The sequence below is a fragment of the Neophocaena asiaeorientalis genome, unplaced genomic scaffold (assembly GCF_003031525.2).
Source record: "Neophocaena asiaeorientalis asiaeorientalis breed wild unplaced genomic scaffold, Neophocaena_asiaeorientalis_V1.1 scaffold85, whole genome shotgun sequence".
NCBI classification, from domain to species: domain Eukaryota; kingdom Metazoa; phylum Chordata; class Mammalia; order Artiodactyla; family Phocoenidae; genus Neophocaena; species Neophocaena asiaeorientalis.
Window position 1 is genome coordinate 3578328 of NW_020174301.1, and position 7687 is coordinate 3586014.

Sequence of the window (7687 nt, forward strand, 5' to 3'; positions counted from 1 at the left end):
AAAGAGGAAATGAGGAGGGAGTGCATCGCTCGCCCTTCAGTGGCTTCTTCTTTAGGGTTCTATGTCATTATCAGCCCTTGCCTGAGATTTTGCCCCAGTTCAACCCTGAGAGTGGGAAGAAGATGAACAGATAACCCTTGGCCTAACAGCCCCATCAAATTCACCTCAAGAGCGACCCCCTAGCCCGGGATAGTGACCACTTTGTAGGAAGCTGGTCCGAAGGCCCCTGGCCCTCTCCATCGCTGCAGGACAGACTCAGAGGTGGCCCAAGGGAGGAAAATTGTTCGCCCTGCTCCCCTGGGGAAGGAGGAAAGCCCACACATTGGAAGCCATTCATAGAACTGTGAAAGGTTCTAGGAACTTAATGTGAAATTGACGAATATCTCTAAAGTCAGGAGCCTTTGTTAAAAATTATGTTCAACGGAAGGGTGGGGTGTAGAAGAGGAGACGGCGGAGGAAGAGGAAGGAGGAAGCCCTTGCCATATAAAATTCATGCAGACTAAACAGTTTCCCTGGCAGCGTAAATAAAGCGGATGCTGCCCCGCTCCAGAATCGAAAGCAATTTAATTAAAGTCTCTTAAGTCGTAAAGAGTTCTAAATGTTCCACGTTGAAGACGAATGCCGACGAATGCCTGCAAATGCAGCGGGCCTGACGTCAGCTGCCGGGCCCGGGCTGGGAGGCCGTTTGCTATTCTGTTTAAGGCAGGCTGGATTGTCTTATTTTGGAACCAGCTTGGTGGGGGGTTTGCTTTGCTACTGCTTCTGAGCCCTGAGCTTCAAAGGCTGAAATTAATGGTGAACAAAATTGTGCGGCTCTGGCCGTCCCATGCGGGGCAAGCCCATTGAGGGTTATCATTAAGTAAAGAAATAAAGAGGGGAAAAAAGCCTGCCTGTTCCAAAAACCTCATCAGATAATGACCTCAGTGATTGGATTTTCATTACCAAACAGCATCCAGAGATTATCTACTCCACAGAAGAAAGGAGGGGGAAGGAAAAAAAAAAGGAAAGAAAGGAAAGCAACCGTCTTTCTCTTCCTCTCTCCTTTTTTTTTTTTTCCCTCTTTCTTTTGCACATCTTTTCTTTAAAACTGTCAGATCATTTCAGTATTTCAAATCCGAGGAAAACAGCCTGCCTGCTGCTGTATTTGAAGTTGTAATGGTGTCAAAAAGTCACGACTGACTGACAGCCGTCAGTCCCAGAGGGGCTCATTAAATCATAAAAACTTGACAAGGAAATAATTGCGCATCGCCAGCAACTTGGCGCCTGTTTAGACGTTTTTATTTTCTTTCATTATTAGTCCCCACCATTACGTTCATTAACAAATTGCATTAAACTGTTAAGGGCTAATGATTTGTTTATCGCTTTTTTATTATTATTATTATTTAAACCTTAGATGTGTCATGTGGTACCCAAGCAGCCTCTTGCCATCATCCGACTGAATATTTTCCCACTCCGAGCTCTGGGTACTGTTGGAATATGAAATAGATTATTCATTACTCTCCTCTTTGCCGCTGATTTGGTTTCATGTAGCGTCTTCCACAGAGAAAGATGAAAACTTGTCAAAAATAGGTTATATCTTATTCGAAGGGGCAACAATAGCAGCAGGTACAGGCACACTTTAATATTTAATTAAGGCGGATGTTAACCCCTTTAAATGACTTTAGGTGTAAGTTCTATTCAAATGCGGAAGACAAAAATAATTGTTCTTAATTTGCAACCTGTTCGGCAGGCACTCTCTTGGAGATAGCTGGAAATTTAGAGCAGCATTTTTAAATAATGAAATTTCCTATCATAAATATTTATAGCCGTTTGTCTACGTAGTTGAGAATTAACTACCAGCCATGATTTCCTCATCTCTTTGGTTTGAACGGCTAGCCCGGTGGGGCACCCAGTGCTTGGGAGTGGAGATGGCTTTCCTGGGAGAAATGTGTGTCCAGAGCCAAGCACCGCTGGTTGGTTATGGCTGGGGCTGGTTTCCGAGGAACCGCCGTGAGTCCCCTGTCTCTGGTCCACTTGCCTCCCCCTTTAGCTGAGTGTGTGGTTGGAGGACTCCGGTCTGGAGTGAAAGTAAGTAGGGACTTCTCAAAGGAACACTTGTGTGTCCGGCTGGCTGGTGCCGGGAGGGTGTGATGGGGGCACGTCTGGGCCATCTCTGTGTCATCAATGAGCTCACTGCAAACAGTGCTTTCCTAATAGACAACAGAAGCAGCACTTTCCTGGGGTTGACCTTCCACCTTTTTTTCCTTTCTGTGAGGTGTCTGGCTTTTCCATGGGCTGTGAGCCTGCGGGAAAAAGTTCCAATATCGTCGTCATCCTCCTAACTCAGAAGTCATTGGCACCTTCCACGCTGTAACTGCTGGACGCACCTGGTCACCCTGTTTGATTCGATGAGTTCACATAACCATACAGCCACTCTGAGAGCCCTGGTTCATTGGCAGAGCTGGGGTGTTCTGGTCAATATCAGGGAATGGGGAGTACTTTTCTCCCAGCCTCTTTCTACTTCCACCGCCCCCTCATCCCCAGAGAGACCAGACCCCTTGGGCAGCTTCTCTGTGGATGTGAAGGGGAGAGATGGTACACGTTCCTTGCCCAGCACAGCACCTCTCAGCGTCACCCACACAAGGACAGATGGCCCTACAGGAGCCGTGGCACAGGAGGGACCAGCAGGTGTGAGGCAGGTGAGGCCTGGCCTCAAGCCTCATGGATCACTGTGGGCTTAGGAATGGCAGACACACCAGGGTCTGGAGGATCTCAAGCCTCCATTTCAGTCCACTCCAAATTAGCCACACGACAACTTGCCACCTTTGGAATGGACTCTATACCTCAGCAAAAGGCTTGCTCAGAGTCGTTTTTCCAGAAAGAAGGAAGGAAGACTCTGTAGTGAGCCATCCCCAGTCTGACTCCCAGAGACACTGGTCGAGGTTACTGCCTGAGATGAGGGGGCGGCCCTCAAACTTGGCCTCGCCCTATGCCATAACTCACTAACCTGAAAGGAAACCCCAGGAAACTCTTGTTTATATGACTTTACTCTGCCTGCAGCACATTGGACTCAAACCAGTGGCACCTGCGAGAGGCCGCCCTCAGTATGTGAATAGTCAGGTGGCTCTTAGACGAGATGTCAGCCTTTTTAAAATGGGGTAGGCGACTGTGTACACGGACAGCTCAGAAAAGTTCTTAAAGCCGTCGGCACTGCACCCTAGAAGGGAACCATTGAAGGGTAACCGAGAGCAGCCAGGTACTGGCAAGAGAATAGGGTGTGCGATTAGGGCCAAGGCTGGATACAGGGTCCTGAAACGGGTGATGGAGCCAACGTCAGTGTCCTCTCCTGTTGTGCTGGAGGAAAGACACATTGAGTGCTGAGAGAGACTGCCCATGTCTGTGAGCATTCCAGGTCAGTAACAGGTGAATGTTCCAGAGCCAGCTTGCCAGAGGCAAGTAGGGCAAAAACAAGATGGTGGGTCAACCAAGAAGGTGGGGCCACCGTGATGGCAGGGCAAACCAAGACAGTAGGGCAAACCAAGATGATGGGGCAAACCAAGATGGCAGGACAGGAATGGGAGTGTATGAGGTTGGGAGTGTATGAGGAGGTAAGGAACAGGCAATGTGCAGGTTAAGGATGGAGATGGTTAGGGGGCCTCATCCCAGGAAGTAGCCAAGAAGGAGGAACACAGGCAAGTAGGCCCCACTTTGTGCCACTCTGGGCCCCTCCTTCAGAAATAGCCAAAGGAGAGGAAGGGCAGGGTGCATATCTCCTAGAACCCTGGCCCAAATCACACGCAACCCCTGTTGCCTTGCCTCGTGGGGCTCCCAGCAAGCTGTGAGGAAAGCACTTCTTTATCCTGAATCACCTCGCTACTTGCGCTGCATAAATAACCAAGATATCACAGAGACGGGGAAGTGCCAAGGAGCAGAGCTCCGGCCTGTGATTCTGTGAACCCGTGCAGCACTCCTTCCCTTCATCCCAACAAGGCCCTTTGGCGTGAATAATAGCCCAGCGGCCCCGAAGCCTGTATTGATGACCGCACACGCTCCTCTGCTGAGAGCTGCCTGGACTTTCCTGGGGGCAGGACAGGCACCGCTCGGTGCGGCGCACCCCCTATGTCCCCCGGCCTCCCCAAAGTGTACGCAGGAGGGGACAGGACCAGGAACCAAGGCCCTCCTCCAGCTCAGTGCTGCTCTGTGGCCTCAACTGTTTTGTTTTTAACTTAGAAGTGGTTTTTGCATGACGAGGTCCCACAGAGTTGAGAACGAATACAACCTCGGGCTCCAGCTTCGTTCCAGAAAGTTCTGCCTAAGATCCTGGCCTCAGAGGCGCCCTCAGCTGACACACACGGAGGCCTACCGTATACCCACCATCGGCTCGGCCGTGTACCTCACTGTACTGCATTTTCCTCTTAGTTTTCCCTGTCTTCCACCAGAAGGGAGAGGAGCTAAGAACGTGGCTAGAATCCATCACCTCCTTGGGAGACGGGAGCTGCTGCTGAACTCAGTGGAGAAGCATAGGCCGTAGGCTGGTAAAGGCGGGGAACGGAGCCTGCCAGCCCCACCCCCTGAGGCTCCGACCACACTGCCGCCTTCCCTTGTTTGCTTCTCTTCTAGACACAGGAGGTGGCCAAGGCCTTGGCCCTCTGAAGGGTGTACAATTGTAAGGTCAGCCAGGGCCCTGCATGGTGACACCCTATGGGCTGGCTGGGAGACACCTGAAATCCCACCTTTAAAGACTCACTCCTTTGGTCTCTGACCTTGGCCCCTGGAAAAATGCAGATTCATAATCCCCCAGGCAGCTTCATCAACGACCGATCCCTCTGGATGAACCTTTCCGGTCTGACCGTTTCCTGTGGGAGATTTGGCATTTGGGGGAGAAGCGACCCACCACTCAAGGGAGTAGTTAGCGGTCTTAGGAAGAAAGAGCAGAAGGGAAGGGGGCCTGGGTTCCCTGGGACCAGCTCTCTGGAGGTTTCTCCTGGCATCAGCTACCCTTCTGGGTAATGGATGGGTTCCCGGGGACACAGCCTTGCCCCAAAAGTCCACACACACCTGGCCAGGGCCCAGGGCTGCTCAGGCGGACACGGGGGTTCTGAGAACACGTGCACCCTGCCGAGGAGAGGTAACAGGTTGAGGGCCCTGGGACGCCTCCTGCAGCAGCGCCCTTGCTGAGAAGGAGGAGGGCCCTGGGACACCTCCCGCAGCAGCGCCCTTGCTGAGAAGGAGGACAGAACAGGGAGGTAGGGGTGCCGTTAGCACAGTTTACCTTGGGGCCCAGCAGACTACGTCCTTCCGTGAGCTGCTCCAACCTCCTGTCCAGGTCCTGCTGAAGGTGACAGGAGGCCAAGGCCACTGCGGTGCGCGATTTGACGTTTAGGGAAGAGCCCAGACGGCTCACTTATGCCCTGAGCAGACCCTCCCCACACTGCCCTACCCAGGGGTCTTGGCACAGCAGGGCATTGTGACCCTCAGAGCCTCTCTCTGCATCATTTCCATCTCCTCTTCATCCAAGCCCACCCCTCCCAAGAAATCACAGAGCGAGGAGAGCTAGATGGCTTCAATGAACTTTTTATTGTCCCCAAAAAGACTTCTGAATAATCAAATCTTTCCCTGTTCGAAACATGAGAGGTATAATCAGATTTATCCAGCTAGTCAATAGATATTTATTGAGCATCTACTATGTTCCAGGCCCCAAAGACACACGGTCAAGAAGATAGATGAGAAAACAGGTAAAATAACCCCCCAGCCCTGGGGCTGGTGGTCAGAAAGCTGTTTTCATGCCCAGCGTCCTGTCTTGCTCTCTGGTCTCAGGCAAGCGACTCTCGGGGCCTGGAAATCACATTGCAACGCCCCTGCCCCTGCCGCCTTCCACTGCTGCCCCTGAGATTAAGGCCCATGTCCATAAATTGCTTGGCAAAGTCCTTTCCAAACAGCAGTGCTGTGTGTTCATTCCTCCTTGCAATCTCCACGACTACATCTGTGCGGTTGCCCCGTTGGAGGAGGAGTAGGGCTGACGCCTACCTGTCGGTGGATGGGTCCTCGTGAGCACCGGCCCCTTGTGCAGCAGGACCAGCCAGGAGAGGCCAGGGACGGGGATGGGGACCATTTAGACTGGGACTGACTTGGAGGATTTCCTTCTCCCTGCTTATTAAATGATAAAAGTTTGACTTGGAAGGCGATCGGAAACCCAAAATATCATGAAAGGGAAAAAAGTTGCCGAGTGGCTAAGAGCTGCACCACGGGAGTGTGGCCGGGCTGAGCAGAGCGGGCAGGAGACGTCTTTTCAAAGGCTTCTCTCCCCTTCTTCTCCCCTCTCTGTCCTCCATGTGGAACGGGGAAAATAGAAGCAGAATCCAGACTTGGGCACGTGGGTGAGTTGATCACTCTCCCCCAGCAGCACCCCCAGACACTGGAGACACTTTGATGTCTGGCCACGTGGCACTCGGGGCCTGGAGGCGCCTGGGCATCCCGGCCTCCGGACGGGCCTCCCTGAGCTCCTTTTTGAGGAGAGATGAAACACACAGAGCCCGAGAGCAGGGTTTTGAAATGAGGAAACGTGGATCACCGTCCCTTGAGCTCCATGCTGGCCACCTTGGTGACAGTTTGGATGGCAAAAGCCAAGCAGGTGGACGAGCTTGGGCTCACGGAGCCCTCAAACTGTGTGAGCTTTAGGGGCCATTAAACAACCTGCTCCTCTTCAGATGGGGGAACGGGGCTCAGAGAGGGAACAACACTTGCTCGGGATCACCCAGGAAGTCGGTGGCAGCGCCAGGGGTGGATGCCAGGTCTTCAGCCTCCATCCAGGCTTCTCTCTTCTTCAACCAGCACCACATTCTGGAAACCATGGCCCGGCCACAGGAACACTGGCCTCCTTGGTACTGTTGGCCTTCACACCACGGGGGCCTATGTTCCTCAGTTATGTTTTTTTTTGTTTTTGTTTTTTGTTTTTTTGCGGTACGCGGACCTCTCACTGCTGTGGCCTCTCCCGTTGCGGAGCACAGGCTCCGGATGCGCAGGCTCAGCGGCCATGGCTCATGGGCCCAGCCGCTCCGTGGCATGTGGGATCTTCCCGGACCAGGGCACGAACCCATGTCCCCTGCATCGGCAGGTGGACTCTCAGCCACTGCGCCACCAGAGAAGCCCCTCAGTTACGTTTTTTAAACCATGATGTACAGAAAAACTCAGTTCCGTCCATGCTGGCTATGATCCCTTTTTTTCCCCCAAAATGTCAGATCCTTGTTCTTTTGAGGAATTGGCAGGGGAAACCCTGGTTCTCTCCTCATCTGAGCTGTGAGCATCATTTCTGTCCTCAAGTCCCTGCAATCACTCTTCACCCTCCACCATCACTAGCCGCTCTCCTCCACCAAGGGAATCTTGTGAGAAACAATTAAGTAGCGAGTAGAGGCCCCACCCTGATGCTGAGCCCAGAGGGGACACCGGCAACGCCTTGGCCTCTGATACTGAGGGGATGCTGCCTTAGATCTGGGGGGCCCTGAAGATGCTGGTCCTGGTGGTGGCTGCAGTGCATTCACACCCAGGAGCAGCCTGGCAACAAGACCTACGAGGCTTTGGGCTTTTCTCAAAGTCTGGTATCTTCTGGGCTGAGCTGGGCCTCAGGTGCCCGGAGCCCTGGGCCCTGCTGTGCCTTTTGCAAGTCATACCCTGTTCCTGGCTTTGGTTCCTCACCCAGCAAACCAGCAAG